This window comes from Bombyx mori, chromosome 22 (assembly GCF_030269925.1).
Source record: "Bombyx mori chromosome 22, ASM3026992v2".
NCBI lineage: Eukaryota > Metazoa > Arthropoda > Insecta > Lepidoptera > Bombycidae > Bombyx > Bombyx mori.
This window is the reverse complement of record NC_085128.1, coordinates 10,380,977-10,398,806: the sequence shown is the minus strand read 5'-3', so window position 1 is coordinate 10,398,806 and position 17,830 is coordinate 10,380,977. Positions and strand designations below refer to the sequence as shown.

Here is a 17,830-nt window from a genome sequence, read left to right as displayed (position 1 = left end):
GCACGTTCAAACAAACAAACAAACTCTTCAGCTTTATAATTAGTATAGATATTGGGTAAGATAGCCGTTTTACAATAGTATTGAGATATCTGGGTCATACCTATAAGGAAGTTTCTATGACTTTGATAATCACAAAAAGGCTCCTAACATTTCGTCGGTCATCATGCGTACCTCATGCGTACACGTCGTCAAAAAGTAAACTGTTAAAGGAACAGATGATGAGGGATAAGTTGTAATGAAGGAAGGATTACTGATGGCCCGGAGGCCTTTCCAGTTTCACCAGGACTGGTGGGTGAGCATAGACTCAGGCAGGAGGGGAGGGATTGCTAACAGTTGCCAAGCGCCTCCACAAGAGATCGTACAGCTCATGGAGACAGCTGCTTCGCGATTGCAGCTGCTACCGGATCGGAGTCGCAACCCGCTCAGAAGATCTGGCGAGAAACTTAGCGGGCTAAGTTGTAAGGAAGGTCAAAGCGACCGAAATTACACACATGCTGTACCAGAACTGTTTTCAAAAACGATTTCAAAAGCTGATATTGACTCCTACCACATTATCAATATAATAATCACATTCTAAAATTACCTCATTTCTGTTTTTGCTTGACACACAATGTAATACAATTTTATCTCGAACTAGCTGACCCGGCAGACTTCGTAGTGCCTCAATCGATAAATAAAAGACCTAAACTTTTGTATAAAATTTACTTAAAACAAACAAAAATAAATTGAAAACAAACAAAAATAAACTTAAAACAAACAAAAGGAATTCGTCCGACGGGGGACACATTAAAGGAAAAAGAAAATTGTTATTTTTATTTAATTCCCAGCATTTGTCATATTTATCTATCTTTTAAACCTTCTCTAGACTTCCACAAATAATTCAAGACCAAAATTAGCCAAATCGGTCCAGCCATTCTCGGGTTTTAATGAGACTAACGAACAGCAATTCATTTTTATATACATAGATAGATTATGCGTGTTGGAGACTTTAGTTAACTACCTTTGAGTTCTTTTACATTTTCACTTACGGGAAGTTACTAAAAGTACAACTTTTATGCTTGAGGAGTTCGCAGCGTCTCAGTGGTGCCTCTAGCATTGTTGCGATCCGTGGGCATCGATATATCATCCCTAAGCTCGCTTGTTTATTAAGGCAATTAAAAAGGCCAGTTTTGTAAATGAATACCGCGTTCCGTTTTATTAACACTAGTAATTTATTATTGTTTTTCTACGGCAACGTTTTCTAATAAATGTGGTTTCATTATGAACATTATTATTTTCTTCGGTTTTGTCATTATATGACTTCCGATGTTTCCAATATTTTGCAGCTCTCGAGACAATAACAAATTTGAGATTAAGTCGTAAAAATAGTTTTAATTAAAAAATAATTGTTGGTAGTGCGTGTTGTGAGCCCGCACTGGTAGATACCACAATTCTGCCTATATCTGCCATGAAACAGTAATGCGGTTTGAAGGTTGTACTGTAAAAACTGAGACTTAGAGCTCTTGTTTCCAGATGAGTGGCGGTATTTACGCTGTTGATATCTATGGACTCCCGTAACCACACAGATGGACCGTGAGTTCGTCTACCTATGCAAGCAATAAACAAACAACAACATGACCATCACCATCATATATCATATCGCATATGATAACATCACTCCTACGCTTTCCGTGAATATAGTAAGAGTAATTAGGACTTTAGCGGAGAATGGACTGCAGTATTGTCCGTGTAAAATAATGACGTACTTCGACTGGAAGCTAGCATTTACTAGTTGTAGGTTGTATTGTAAGCCGACAAGCCTAGTTACGATAATCCTATTTCTGTCACGGAGCAGTGACGTGCTTCTTTTCGATAGCCGTTAAATAATACGATTATTATTATTTTTTTAGCGTAGCTTTTTTTAGCGTGGTATGGACATGTGATGCGTAGAGAGAAGATGCATGTGACTAGGAGATGTATGGAAATTGTAGTGCAAGGTAGAGGGGGACGAGGTCGACCGAAGATGACATAGATGGAGTGTGTGAATGAGACGATATGAGAGAGAGAGGAGTGAGTGTTGAGATGACGGCTGATAGAAGAGAATGGAAGAGAAAAATTAGCTGTGCCGACCCCACCTAGTGGGATAAGGCGGAGAAAAAAAAAAAGATTTAAATAATACGATTAAGACTTCGAAGTCGCGTTTCGAGATTGCGGTATTCACGTTGTGATGTCCGTGGGCTCGATAAACACTTAATACCACCAAACCGTGAGCTCATTCGCGTTAGACGCAATTTAAAGAAAAGCACCGACTTTTGTAATATGCTCGTGTGTATGTAAAATCATTTTCAAAATAATCGTACACAACGGAGAGATATTCTTTTCATATATTTGCTTTCGTTTACACGTAGCAATGCAAATGCGAGACGCGAATAGACTTAATGAGGTTAAGCTGAAAATTAAGTTAACAGCTTTTATTTCATTCTCTTCAAACTTAAACTACAAGGAACGTGACTGGATTTCGGTGTGAAAAACGTCTCAAAGTGCGTTCGTGATTGTATGTTGAATACAAAAATCTAATATTTTTTTAATAAAACGAATTGTTCATTAAAAACTATTTGTATTTTAAAAATCGGAGATATTTAGTCTTAATGAAAGTACAGAGCTTTTGTTGAAAATTATTTTATTGCTTAGACGGGTGGACCAGCTCACAGCCCACCTGGTGTTAAGTGGTTACTGGAGCCAATAGACATCTACAACGTAAATGCACCACCCACCTCGAGATATAAGTTCTAAGGTCTCAAGTATAGTTACCCCACCCACTGCCCCACCCATCAAATTGAAACGCATTACTGCTTCACGGCAGAAACAGGCAGGGTGATGGTTCCTACCCGCGCGGACTCACCAAAGGCTATGTGTGCGTGTGCCTAATCATACGCGGCTTTATTCGATGAATATAGGCGAGTGTTTTACTAGCAAGCAAATGTTTCACTCGTGTATCCCTCGTATTTAACAAGCATTAAAAAAAAATGACTGTTACGGAATAACTTAAATGTTATTAAAATACATTTATTGTCATTATTTATAATTTCTGACGTTCCGTATACTTTTTAGTTTTCGAGGTTTACGGACGTGTAAGGTTTCATATTATATTATATATTTATATTGTACTAGAGGTCCCACAGTGGTCGAAATTCGACTATAATTAATTGGAATTGTAAGTTTGTACACTATTGTGATTGTATTTTATACTTCTATAATCACAAGTTTCGCCAAGACGAATATTTAATCTCAATTTGACAACAGACGTCAAGAACAAAAGTTTGACAATAAATAGTGTGAATGCGCGTGTGCGTCAAATACATGGTATGTAGTGTGTGTAATGTTTTCTTTGTTGATTTAATGTATCTTTTATGCATTATTTTAAAAAAATATTAGCATTGTGCACTTCTTCCCTATGTTCTCTATAAGTGTGCAAAATTTCATACTCCTCCGTCCGCGCATTTTTCGTAAAAAGGGATACAAAGTTTTTGCTTCACGTATTAATATACAGATTATGACATACAAATTAAAAAAAAAAACTCTAGTCCATACCTTCAAATTAGTTTAAATTAGGCCTAGGACTGGCGACCAAATAAAATACAATTACTGTATTGGAATTTGTTTCCTCTCACTAAATTTACTAGGTGATTCTTAGTTTTACATTTCAAAATAACATTTTGATATTAGTCTTAAAAAACCGCATAGTTTGATGACCGCTCGAAATATCACGAGCTATTCAAGTAGGTACATACGTGTAAATATTAGGAGCTTACAAATTAGGTATACATAATTTCGAGGTCATTATCACATAACACATAATCAAATTGCTGATCGATGCAATAGAGTGCGTGTATGAACAATAAATGAATCGTCGGAGATATTAAAATCAAGTAAATATTCCACATTCAATGTTTACTTGACATTCGACACCGACGGCTGAGTATCGAGCTACGTACAATATTGAGCAACGGAAAGTATTATCGTATATATCAGTGAAGGTAACGTCTATAGGTTTTTTTTTCTTTTTCTTTTTATAAAGAATTTGGCTCCAACACCTTTGGCATTGATTTTGCCAATGTCAAAGTATTTACAAAAATGACAGATGCTTAGAGAGGAAAAAAAATACTAAATCTAAATACAAATAAATTTGGTAAGTTTTTCCATACGCGAATCTGTGGTTTTAAGAGCAGCACAAACAAATATATCTTAGACTAACTACTTTAGAGATAAATATTACTAGCAGATAAAAATTTACACAGAATATATACATGTTTAGAATAGACTAAAGTTAATAAACAATTAGTATTAATAGGCCGGGGAATGTCATTTGGAAGGATATCATAAAGAGGGGATACGATATTGGAGCAGTCGAAGAAAATGTGATCCTGGGTACCCTCATCTAATCCACACTCACAAAAGTCTATAGTTTAGTATGCGAATCGAACGACACCAGTTCGTTGTAAAAAAATTAGCAACGATCAAGCGATTAGCAACTTACTTGTACTGCCTAGACTAAGCATCTAAAGATAATCTTTTATCTCAATGTCTTTCCTTTATATCTCAAGATTACCGATGCCATTCAAGTTGCGATTTCTTTTTACTTGTGGTAGGACCTCTTGTGAGACCGCGCGGGTAAGTACCACCACCCTGCCTATTTCTGCCGTGAAGCAGTAATGCGTTTCGGTTTGAAGGGTGGGGCAGCCGTTGTAACTGTACTTGAGACCTTAGAACTTATATCTTAAGGTGGGTGTTGCATTTACGTTGTGGATGTCTATGGACTCCAGTAACCACTTAACACCAGGTGGGCTGTGAGCTCGTCCACCCATCTAAGCAAAAAAATAAAAAAGGCAATTATTTTCAAATGAATCCCAATTTTTGGATATATTTTTTTCCATTTGTTCAAACCCAAACAAAAGAGAACATGCTGTATTCACGAATCGAAATTTTACCATACCAGATGATTGTGGTTGAATTTCGAACAATCGACGAAGCACTAGTTTTCATGAATTGTCCCTAACAAAGCCCTAACAACTAACAGGTCATTCGAGATGAATTTCGAATGTATCGATATAAACATGCAATAGGAATCGAGGTTACAAAGCGACGAAATATATGAATTAAACATAGATAAATACCCGAGATTTATTCATGACGAACTTTATCGCCTTCGGTATAATGTATTCGGACGACAGTTCGAAATCGAACGAAATGAACAGATACACAGCTCTCTGATCAATGACATCGATATTGTGGTAAAATGTTGTACATTCACGTTTGCTCTTTCTCAATCTCACACGTAAATTCCCTTGGTTAAATGAGACTAGAAGATACGTGATTAAATTATTTGGATTATTAATTGACTAATAGTTAAGATTCTTTGCAACTTTAGCTTTTTCTTCACCTTCAGCTTCTTCTTAAGAATATAATCCCACATTATATGGGGTCGGCACAGTATAACCTATCACCATGGCGCATAGGAATTTGGCATGATTTTTACGTCCGGTCGCTTACATGACGCTAGCCTACCTGAGGTTATATCTCCAGTAGTTTAAGCATTGCAACGTGCCATAAGGATTTTTTTTGTGCATGTTCAACTTAAATATTTCGAATCGTTACTACCACTAACTTAATTCCGTATTTAAAACCTTGAAGATTGAGAATTGAGAAATCGTGATTTAACTGTGTGGCCTAGAATAACACCCCATTTCTCCCCACGGATGATTAAAGACTTCACCAGAGAATGGTCGACAGCTTTCCCCATGTAGTATGTATATTAACATGCTGTCACCGCATTTAGTGGTGGTGGGAGATGTTAAGAGCTCACTGGAATAGGTTTTTTATTATTTTTTTTTAATTGCTTAGATGTGTGGACGAGCTCACAGCCCACCTGGTGTTAAGTGGTTACTGGAGCCCATAGACATCTACAGCGTAAATGCGCCACACACCTTGAGATATAAGTTCTAAGGTCTCAGTATAGTTACAACGGCTGCCCCACCCTTCAAACCGAAACGCATTACTGCTTCACGGCAGAAATAGGCGGGGCGGTGGTACCTACCCGTGCGGACTCACAAGAGGTCCTACCACCAGTAACAAACAAATGTTACTATCCCGTCTATTGCTACAAAGAAACGTTCTGGTTTAAGAGATGCAACAGCTTGCACAATACGACTGAGAGTTCTGCGTCATGTCGCTAGGTGGGTGGAGGTAGGAAGCAATCAGGAAGCAATAAACAATGGTAATTTGCCCGAAAATCGTAAGTGTAAATACAACGCCGACAGTATCAGCAAAAGCTATACGTTTAAACCCATATGCCAATAAGTAGGTATACAAACAAACAAAATATATAATATTGTTTTAATAACGGAGCATAAATATAAACAGCGTAGACAAATACATTTCCGTTATTCCGTTCGCATTTTATCAGCTACCTTATCAATGCTTCCATATATTATGATAAATTTAATATGTATTCGTTTTTAAAACAAAATATATTATGTTTGATATTGTATTTCCAATTAAAGAAACCTTGTGTATATAAATGGCTTATGTCGTGTCTAATTCCATAAGATAGAGATTATCGTATGTCCGTGAAACTGACCGCTTAGGATTATAGTTAAGGCTAAACGTGACCCGTTTTGCTACGTGTATTTTATTTTAAATGATATCGACATGCTGGTTTAAGTCTTTTCGCAAGAACGATACGATTTTTCAATACAATATAAACACGTCCAGGCTTTAATTCATTACATCTACAAACATAATAGTCGCTAATTCTGAATATTTCTGTTTTGTCTACCGTCCACTTATTGATTGCCTAGGCGAAATTAGATTGCAGATTCTCGTACATTTCATGTGCTAATATTTTATATTGGTTTATCCGATAGGTTGCTCACAGCTTTACTTTTGTTAGAGAATGTGAATGTTTCTATGCACTCAGAGACAAACTCTGTCTAAAAATTCTTTTATTTTTTTATTGCTTAAACGGGTGGACGAGCTCACGGCCCACCTAGTGTTAAGTGGTTACCGGAGCCCATAGACATCTACAACGTATGTAAAAACCTTGATAGGTCGCCAGTTAGAAGGTATCAATTTTAACAGTACTACGGCTGCCCCGCCCTTCAAACCGAAACGCAATACCGACTGCTTCACGGCAGAAATAAGCAGGGTGGTGGTACCTACCCGTGCGGACTCACAAGAGGTCCTACCACCAGTAAACCGTTTTAAATGTTGTTGGGCAATCGTGTACAATTGTCAAGTACGTATTTCATTGAAAAAAATTGTACCTGCCTGCGGGATTCGAACACCGATGCATCGCTACATAATATACTATGCTTTTCCATGCTGTGTTACGATAGCAGAAACCCCACAATTTTTTATTTAGGTACCTAACTTAAAATTTTACTCCTGGACTTTTTACGAAATATAAGTTTTAATTTTATTTAACTTCATCGGTTATTATTAAAATTGAAAACGGTTATGTTTAGTGGGGTTATTAACGGAGCGGTCGAGGCCATTAAAAGATGAATGAACTCAAATGAGTGACTTTTACAACAAAAAATTTACCTTACACCGAAATCCGTCCTTTTATTTCAAGAATAAATTATTGATTTATTATATGTTATGATTGTTTGAATAAATTTCAGATGAGCTTGCTAGTGCGAAAAAAATACTGGAGCTCACTTAAAGAGCATACATATCCCTTTGCGACATCGAAAAACTTCATTTGGGTCTATAGTCTATAGACTTTGGTTTGCCCAATTGATTTACTGTAAATTTATACCGTACTGCGCTACTCTGACTTATTATTTCTTATCATCGCACCATCCCTTACTACAGCAGAGTTCAATTGTACTACCTGGAATGACTACGTTTATCCTAATGCGTTTCCAGAGATCACTAATAGGTACTACGTACCATTGCATTCTGGAAGTAACTCCTTTACGGTTTTTCGTGACATATCCCTCTTTAACGAGGTTTAAACGATATCTCAGTAAGAGAGAGCGGCTTGGCGAAGCCCCTGGCTTTGCTGATGTCCATCAGCGATATCAAATAACGATTATTTGTGCGACATCTATTTTCAAAGATAAGAAGCAGCAGTCTCATCATCCCTCTTTAACGAGGTTTAAACGATATCTCAGTAAGAGAGAGCGGCTTGGCGAAGCCCCTGGCTTTGCTGATGTCCATCAGCGATATCAAATAACGATTATTTGTGCGACATCTATTTTCAAAGATAAGAAGCAGCAGTCTCATCTTCATGATAGAAATGGCGTGACTGGAGTGTCTACGCGTGCGAGCTTACAAAACTCTGAGCTGCCAGTTTTATCATAATAATAATACCACAGTATCCAAAATGTAGTTTACGTCATGAAACAGCAACAATAGACCGACCTTGTTATTAAGGCGATAAATAACAATGTCGTCTACCGCCGTTTTTGGGTCTCGTGCCTGAAAAGGTCCGAAGAAACCCTATTAGTTTCACTATTCTGCGTTTGTCCTTCCTTAAACTGGACCATGATACACTCACTATCGAATGCTACACAATAAGCAATAAAGCTTATAATTAAAACTACTTTTAAGGATTAATCTCACTTTGATTATTTTCGTTTAATTATTTCCAGGGTTTCGATTTTTTTAAGCTATTGCATAGATTTTATCGCGGGCCTTGAGCGCGGCTTGAGAGCGGAATCGTGAAATTTCGTAACGAAAAAAACCTTCCACCCCTCACTACGCCTACTATGTAGCTCGCGTTCAACACATTCACACGTTGCGCTTGTGTAGTGTTTAAAGTAAGAAGTCTAAACACCGATTTATATAATATCAAAATACATATGTCATATAATTTCGTGGGTAACACAACAATAGTGCGATTCAGCTTTTGCGTCAAGCGCCATCTATCGGCGACAAACGGAATTGTAAAATAGAAAATTATATCACATTACAATGCGTTGGGCGTGCCATTTTCTATCGCTTAATCGAAGAATTTTATTACTACTCCTACTACTCATTCAGTGATTGGAGTGGCATTAAAAATAAACTAGCTAAACCGTTGATTCTGGGCGAATGAGAGTTAGAACTAGCATCCAAAGGCGTGTCTCTATCCCATGTAGCGCCCTCTAGTGAGTGCGCGGTCAAAATGGAATACTCACAATGTAGCAGATTCATTGAAAGTTAGCCCACTGAGTTTCTCGCCGGATCTTATTTTATTGTTGTTTTAATTAAATTATAATTGTCGATTTATAATTGCATAAGTTGATAAAAAATGCTATGGCATAGCTTTACCGCGGCAGTCTCCGAGTGCCACACTTCTTTTTATTTTTATTTTTTCCTGTTGTAAAGATGAGCTAATACTCGTATTTAATTAAGATGCTGACTAACGTCAAAGTGATTTTAAAAGTTATTTAAAAATAAAAAATACGGGTTTTAACCATAAAAAATGTTTTAATTTAACGACTCGCGTAAAATGAAACAAATACAAATAAAGATACCTCAATAAATACTGATATTCGTATAAACGAAGTGATATAGCAATTTGAAACCTTCCACTGTGAGTTGAAAGATTATGTCGCAACGACTCGAGATCAATTAACGTTGCAATTAGAAACATAACGCAAAAAGTGCGAATTGAAGAAGATAAGGAAACACGTCATTTATTACGTACAATGCATTGTGTGCACGATACATTTAATGTAAACATAACAAGTTGAAAATGATTTACGATACAGCTCACGTTCCTCGATACGAGAGGGGACTAACAAAACATCACTTTTATCCGTTTCTGTTTTTTTTTTTTTTTACATTTGACTAAACGTAGACGATAACGCAAGTTTTTTTTTTTTATCGCTTTATTTCCGTAATAAGGTTCAGCCTTGTCGAGTTCAAGTAACAGTGAACCTTTTCCGTTAATCCTCTTATATCGATCAATCGCCGTCTCGACGACTTGTTTCGTATTCAGCGATTTGCTTTCACGAGCCAGGAGTAAAGATTAACGCGGTATTATATATTGGTCGGTCTCGCTCCTGGATGTTACTCAACTCGACTTAAGACGTCTTACGCCCAAGTGGCGGTCGAGTGCTTGTTTTTTTTTTTTATTGCTTAGATGGGTGGACGAGCTCACAGCCCATCTGGCGTTAAGTGGTTACTGGAGCCCATAGACATCCACAACGTAAATGCGCCACCCACCTTGAGATATAAGTTCTAAAGTCTCAAGTATAGTTACAACGGCTGCCGCGCCCTTCAAGCCGAAACGCATTACTGCTTCACGGCAGAAATAGCCGGGGTGGTGGTACCTACCCGTGCGGACTCACAAATCCTACCACCAGCTTGTCTGATAAGTGTTCAATATAAAAGTTGTGCAGAATGTGTCAGTCATCGTATGAATACTTCGCGAATCGTTAACAGCTTCGATGTCTGATTGATATGAAGCCATATTACATTGTATAGTGGTTTTTAGGTAAACGAGTACGCGTTATCGCTTTTAACACGAGTTTTAAAAGGGTCGTGTATTCAAGATTTGTATCCCTTTCGATGTTTATTCAAATTTATAGGCCGTGAACTCATTCGGTTGAGCCCGGCACGAATTTCATTCCATTCGATGCTACGGTTAAATACGATTAATTATTTTTGGAAACGATCCCACAGCCACAGAACAACATTGCATTGTAAGTATGAGTATACGATAATTTTTCTTAAGCTTCTTTAATCTAACACTGATAAATGTGTATTTAAGTTTTGTGATAAACGTTCGTGTAGCGTTTACATTTTATTAATAACTAGCTGACCCGGCAGAGTTCGTAGTGCCTCAATCGACAAATAAAAAACCTAAGCTTTTGTCTATACTAATATTATAAAGAGGAAAGATTTGTTTGTTTGTTTGTTTCGATTAGGCTCCGAAACTACTGGACCGATTTGAAAAATTCTTTTTCCATTAGAAGCCGACATTGTCCCGGATGAACATAGGCTACTTTTTTAATTATTTTTTTTTGGTTTCATGTGTGTTTTAATGTTTCCGAAGCGAAGCGAGGGCGGGTCGCTAGTATAAAATAAACTTAAAATGAACAAAAGGAGTCCGTCCGACGGGGGACACATCAAAGGAAAAACAAATTTGTTATTTCTATTTAATTCCAAGCATTTTCATATTTATATACCTTTTAAACCTTCTCTGAACTTCCACAAATAATTTAAGACCAAAATTAGCCAAATCGGTCCAGCCGTTCTCGAGTTTTAGCGAGACTAACGAACAGACATTCATTTTTATATATTATATAGAAGAAGAAGATAAAATAATAAGTATTAGTATTTTTCCTAATTTAAGTTATTACCAAAGTGACATACATATAGAAGACATTTATAATTTCGAACAAAATAATTCTGAAATGGCAACGTTAAAGTCACAAATAAAACTAAACGAAACGCTCGGACTCTCATAAATTTCCAATTAATTTTACAGTTGCAAGAAACATTAAAACGTACATTTACCATTAATAATTCAAAACGTTCACGATAATATCAAATAAAAATGTAAATGATTCCACCGATTTACGATCTAAATTAAGACGTATTGAGGATCTAGAAGTTTCGCTATACGTCGATTTTTGTTAGCAGGTTTTAGAAGACCAATCTGTTCGAAGGGAGCGGTCACTATTGAAAAACTTTACAAATTTTTGACGGGATAAGAATGGATGATAAGCGTCTAGACTCGTACCTACAGCTTCTTAAATTAACGATAGCTAGACTCCTAGTAAATGTAGGCAAATCTTATTCAAGAAATTAAAACAAGAAATTATGTAGAATGATAAGTTGGATATGGAAATGAAATCGTTGCATTTTTTGAGTGAAGCTAATTGTTGTAAAGGCCTCTCACGGTCCATCTTTTGATAAATGATTCTTTAGAGAACACAACGCGAATCCATCACTTATTTTAAGATGTTAGGTCTAAATTTCAATTGTACAGTAGCATAATGGTTATCCCACTGTTCTAGCCAGAACGCACTCCTGCTGCGAGACAGTAATAGAAAGAGTGGTGGTGCTAAGGTGGTGGTGGTGCGTGCTCAGAAGACTCTCAACCATAAGTGAATTTATCCGCAAAAATCTAAAATTTGGAACACACAAAAATTTTGCCCCAGTATTATTCTCATTTCTCATTACTCTTAAATATTTTTAAACAGTAAATTTATTTTATGGTGTAGTTAGTTTTAAAAAAAACATGTGATATTCTGATACTAATTAGTATTAAGTATTATTTATTTGTTAACCTTATAATAAAACGAGATGAATATTTTAAAACTGTTACAATCAACAATTCGTTTATCACCTAAATACAGTAGTAAGTGTGACATAATTTATTATGATCTTTTATTACAGTCGGTAGATGGCCCATATGGTTAACGCATTCCATGTTCATACCATGTTTCTTTTTTGTTCCTACCTAATCTGATAGCCTTGAGAGACTATGCCAACGTAACCGGGCGAGTAGGTGAGCTCACGAGGCTCAAACCGGGAGTGTTGCCTAGCAAGATCAGTGCTTCGCAGAATCTACCACCGGATCGGAAACGCGACCCACTGAGAAGATCCGGCGAGAAACTCAGTGGGCAACCATACGGGAAACCATACCACGTCGAAGTGTCAATGGCAAAGGAATAATCATCCTAGTATAGCTAATATCCTTGACGCGCGCTCACAGATGGGAAATATCATAAGGTCAAATTACGTAATTTGGTCCTAGCATACAAAAAATATGTTGTTTTAACACGCGTTTATTAGCTTGGTATGTATGTATACTTTGATTTTGTATACGTCATTTGCACCGGCTTCAAGATGTCCAATTCACTTCAAAATTTGAATAATCAAGGACCGATGACAGCGCAATGATTTTATAACTCCTTATAACCTCACTCTAAAATCTTTACCAATATACTCGTAAACAGTATGTATACAAAAAAAATATAAAAATAGACGAATGTTTGTATATTTTAATTGTTTGAATGCAGTAGGCACGTAATACGCTATTAAACTGCCTACTATCTGTTCCATGACTATTTTATCTATATATTAATACGTGAAGCAAAAACTTTATTTCCCTTTTTACGAAAATTGCCTGGACGGAGGAGTATGAAATTTTCCACACTTATAGAGAATATAGAAAAGAAGTGCACAATGCTAATATTTTTTTAAAAAAATGCATAAAAGGTACATTAAATCAATAAAGAAAACATTACACACACTACATACTATGTATATGACGCACACACGCATGCATACTATTTATTGTCATACTTTTGTTCTTGACGTCTGTGGTCAAATTGAGAATAGATTAAATATTGTTTGTCTTTATTAATATTTTGTAGCCTTGGCGAAATTTGTGATTATAGAAGTATAAAATACAATCATAATAGTGTACAAACTTACAATTCCAATAAATTATAGTCGAATTTCGACTACTGCGGGACCTCTAGTTATTGTTAATCTGTGGCAGTAGATGGACGTAACATCGCTTAATGTAAGTACACTCGATAATAACGCACATCATACATTGTCCTAAGTTTATATGAGAGTAATGATATTATTGTTTTGGTGAGCAATAAAGTATAATGTACTCTACTGTACACTTAATAACAGTTAAATTTCCTAGTGATATTTCTTCATAATTGTATGACTTTAAATAGGTACTCCAATATAATTGTACTCGAGATAATTCACCTTGAAAACCTGTTACGAAATTCGTTGAAAGTAAAAGTAGGTAGTACGGAAGCCTTCATTACATTGTTATTTGTGGAGCATTACTATTAATTAAATTTGAGATTGGTGTGTTTGCTATCTGTTTTTTTTTAACACTAACAAAATGTAATACGTATGGATGTAAATATTAAGCAGATATAACAAATGTATACTTTTTTTTTTTTGTTTGAGAGACACGCCATTTAGAACATTTTAGAACATCGGTACGCTTTGACTACTATTTAAAGAAAAAACCTTTTGTATTTTATTGTAATAAAGAAAAATATTATAAAAGTTATGCCGTCAGTAAGTATTTTGTTCTGTTGAACGTATTCATACGTTTACGCATAGTGTGATAGAAAGTAGGAAACGACAACTATAATCTGTGAGCATCAAATTTCATGTCGCCACTGGACTTGACACAAAAGGTTGAATTCAAAATGGTCGTGCCACCCTTCAAACGGAACACGTTATTGCTTTGAGATGAATGATAGCTATGTTCAATGCTGCAAGAACACGATACGCTTTTGTAGTTTTAGATACGATAATTTTTTTTTGTTTATCAGATAATTGAGTATTTTATTTATTACTAGCGACCCGCCTTCGCTTCGCTTCGGAAACTGTAATTTATTATTGATTTCTTCACTATTTAATGGATGTTATTATACATATAAACCTTCCTCTTCAATCACTCTATCTATTAAAAAAAAACCGCATCAAAATCCGTTACGTAGTTTTAAAGATTTAAGCATACATATGGACACACAGATATAGGGACAGAGAAAGCGACTTTGTTTTATATTATGTAGTGATTGTTATTTATTGAGAATGATAGTGTCAAACGTTAACGTCAACATTATATGTATTTTATTATCGCCCATGCTAAGTACACTAATAAGTTGGTTACTTTGAGCATTTGTTAACATGATTTAGGATATTATGTTTGTAGGACTCTGTGTGTTTGACAAAAATTCAAGCCCCTATGGGATTGAGTAAGGTGACGATTCAAATCCTAATTATGTTTTATTTCTTTTCTTTTTAGTGAATTATTTTCCTTGTCCGTTTCTTTGTTTGCTCAACTATAATTCTACGAAAGTACTAAATGGTTTTTTTTTCTTTCGAAATTAGATACGGAAATTTAGTTCTGGGAATCAATATAGGCTATCTTTTATCCCACTGATGAACATGATTTTCTGCCGACACGATATAAACTGCAGTCAGTACATGCGAAGCCGCGGACAGAATGCTAGTTTAAATTAATTAAATTTTTTAGAACAGTAATGTGTCTTCTTCTTTGTCTCCACCTTATCCCACTAGGTGGGGTCGGCACAGCGATTTTTTCTATTCCATTCTTCTCTATCAGCCGTCATCTCAACACTAACTCCTCTTTCTCTCATATTGTCATTCACACACTCCATCCATATCTTTTTCGTTCGACCTCTTCCTCTTTATCTTGCATAGCGGCCCGCTCCGGCTCCGCTCGGGTCTTTGACAAAAATTTCAACGACGTTGTTTTATTTTTTTTAATAAAAGAACACTTATTGCGGCATAACTATAATAGTTAGACATATGCTGTCGCCACACTTTTTGTAAATAATAATGTGTTCTACAAAGTCGTACATTATTTTATTCTATAATATCATCCCTAATATCCATCCACCAATCCATCCATAATTCTATAATAGGATCCCTAATTTTTTTTCAAAAAATATTAGGGATCCTTAGCATATGTCACTCGGGAGTAGTGTAGAATTCAAACAGTGAAAGAATATTTCAAATCGGTTCAGTAGTTTCGGAGCCTATTCAATACAAACAAACAAATCTTTCCTCTTTATAATATTATAGTATAAACTAATAATGAGTATAAGACGATTATTTCTAAAGCCGAAGCTGCATAAAGTATTACCCTAATATCAATGTAATATGTGTAAAATTTCGAGTTCAAATTCTATTATATAAACAAAATTATACCGAACATTACAATATGCTTGATAATATAACATCGTAAAAATATAACCTATTTTTCTTAGACTTATGATAACTATTCTCGTATTTTATAAATGTTTTTTTAATAAATTTCTTATCGTTCTCTTGTAGCCACCCACATTACTCGTTTGCATATTTTGTTAACACATAAAAGAGGCCTTCAATGCGAAACAATTGAAATGTCTATCGGGTGCTATTCTTAGATAATATCTAACTACATTACTGATCCAGTTCTAAAAGCATAGAATGTAACTGAAAAACATCCGACATCAGGTGGTCGGAAATATAAACAAACATAAAACTTATAAATTTACATTGTGATTGTTTTGGTTATTCCCAAATACTTTAATGGGCTGTATGAAATATTACAATGGATTTAAGATAAAAACACGTGTTACTGTGTATTTGTATGACGTAACTACATATTAAACTCCGACCTAGTAAATATTTAGATAAGAAATATAGCCCTATGTTAAATTTTAAATGGATAGTACGTAGCGATACTGTGTGGCAATACAAAACGAATTCATTAAGATATTAACGAAATAAAATCGGTATTATAGCTATTTATCAATAGATATTTTTTGGAAAACTTAATAAGCTATATAATAAAAAAAAATTGCATATGGTACATTTTTTCATTTGTCACAAAAAGCACGGAATCCTAAAAACAAATGTCATTGGAGAACTCAATGTTTGTATGCAACTTGTGGAAAGGTAAATGTAAATTATGTATGTGACCTATATCTTCTTAAAACATTCAGTTGAATAAAAAACATTTAACGGTACCATGTTCATTGTTTTCAATTTATTAATACATTTTTATTTATTTATTTATGATATTTAAATATCGAATTAAACTTTTTCCAAAAGTTCGATTTTGTTCGTTAGAGGAGATGGAGAGGTTCGGATTATTTAAAAAAAAATGTATTGCGCAAACAAAAGCTCTGAGATCGTGGTCAATGAATGATAAAAAAATATGTTCTTTTTTGTACGTTATTACAAAGTTAAGTTGTTCACTGTGTGCATTACTAATAAAAATCTTACGTTACGGACGTTTTTTTCCCGGTTAGGGTACCCCTCCGCATCGTCCCATAAGAAATTTCGTTCCAATAATAAAAAAAATAAAAAATAAAAGTATGCAATGTAGAACTATCATTTCTTATTTTACTATAAGGTTGAACAACTTCACGTCCTAGCTGATGTTAAGTGGTCTTCGGAGCCCATAGACAACGCATCTTGAAAGTCCCACTTTTAGACATTTGGTCGAAGTTTTGTACAGCGGCTGCACATATGACCTAATTCTTGGAATAAAGGCCATATTAAGCTTAGAACCTCAAAAACGCGTGAATTTCTTCAGGGTAAAAAGTACCGACCGGCTCGTTCTATCCATCTATGTCTTTACAAAAGCGCATATTTAATGCCTGCACCGTTGGTAAAAGACGAACGAACGACTTAATAATTTATTGGTTTTATCACTATTTTTATATACCATAACACTGAAACGACTTAAATGCTATTTCGCAATACGACGCAAAATCGTTGAATCTTCAAGATATAATTTTGGTAAACAGAACCATACTGGTTTATTAATTGATAAGCAATATTTTTCTTCGTTTATAACCTTTATTGCTATACAACATTTAGAATTGTATGCATAATATGTTGTTTGGGCTAATTCAACATTTTAAATAAGTAGGTGTTTATTAGCATTTTAAATCGTGTTATAAAATGAACAAGTGAAATTAGTGTTGAACTTCTTAACATTTCCTTCATATTTCACTTGGCAATACTAAAGCGAAAATCGTTTGAGCCATATGTAAATTCAGACTTATATAAACTATGAATTCACAATAATAAAGAACTAGAGGTCCCGCAGTAGTCGAAATTCGACTATAATTAATTGGAATTGTAAGTTTGTACACAATTATGATTGTATTTTATATTTCTATAATTAAAATAATGTATTCTCAATTTGACCACAAACGTCAAGAACAAAAATTTGACAATAAATAGTATGCATGCATGTGTGCGTCAAATACATGGTATGTAGTGTGAGTAATGTTTTCTTTATTGATTTAATGTATCTTTCATGCATTATTTTAAAATAATA

The 17,830-nt window shown here is 35.1% G+C and overlaps 1 protein-coding gene across 7 annotated transcripts in view; it reads right to left on the bottom strand.

Annotated features, from left to right (window-relative positions):
• Positions 1 to 17,830, bottom strand: part of LOC101742254 (cAMP-specific 3',5'-cyclic phosphodiesterase) — a 632,766-nt gene that overhangs the window by 307,617 nt on the left and 307,319 nt on the right. The window lies entirely within an intron of this gene.